This window comes from Berghia stephanieae, chromosome 10 (assembly GCF_034508935.2).
Source record: "Berghia stephanieae isolate SIO BIC M18660-M18661 chromosome 10, UCSD_Bste_1.3, whole genome shotgun sequence".
Taxonomy (NCBI): Eukaryota; Metazoa; Mollusca; class Gastropoda; order Nudibranchia; family Aeolidiidae; genus Berghia; species Berghia stephanieae.
In genome coordinates this window covers 28,152,865-28,153,412 of record NC_088369.1, presented here as the reverse complement: position 1 = coordinate 28,153,412, position 548 = coordinate 28,152,865, and positions in this window count along the sequence as shown.

Sequence of the window (548 nt, the reverse complement as noted above, 5' to 3'; positions counted from 1 at the left end):
TGAGAAAGCCAAGAGCTGACGACAGTTTTTTTAAGTTTCGTAGCAGTCTTTAACGGTTTAATACCGCCATAAGATCCCGGTTGATTAGGATTGTAATAGCGAGCGCGTAGTGTTTTATCTCCTTTCATTTGAATGAGACCCAGGCAGATGTTCTCTCCGGTTTAACCGTTTCTAAATTCCTCGACGGACGTTGTCTAATATACGCCCACCTGTCAGCATGACCGATGAGATCACGTGGGACGTTGGATTCCTGCAGAGCACGAGCAAAATATTCCCATCCTTCAGGGTTGACAGACTTTCTTTTGCGGAGTGCGTCATTGACTAGATCAAGAACGTTTGAATTTGGGATGATATTACCGCGATATTTAATCTCCCCTCTCGGGTTCCATTCAAGCTCTGTGTGTCTTTTGAGATAATCCAATAATCTCTCCGCTTTCTTTCTCAACGAAATAGGTACGCTCTCAATAATATCTTTTGTTAAAGTGTCGTGTTCTGTTGGGTCAGGTGTTCTTATTGATTGAGGATTGGTCTTAGTTACCATCTGATGT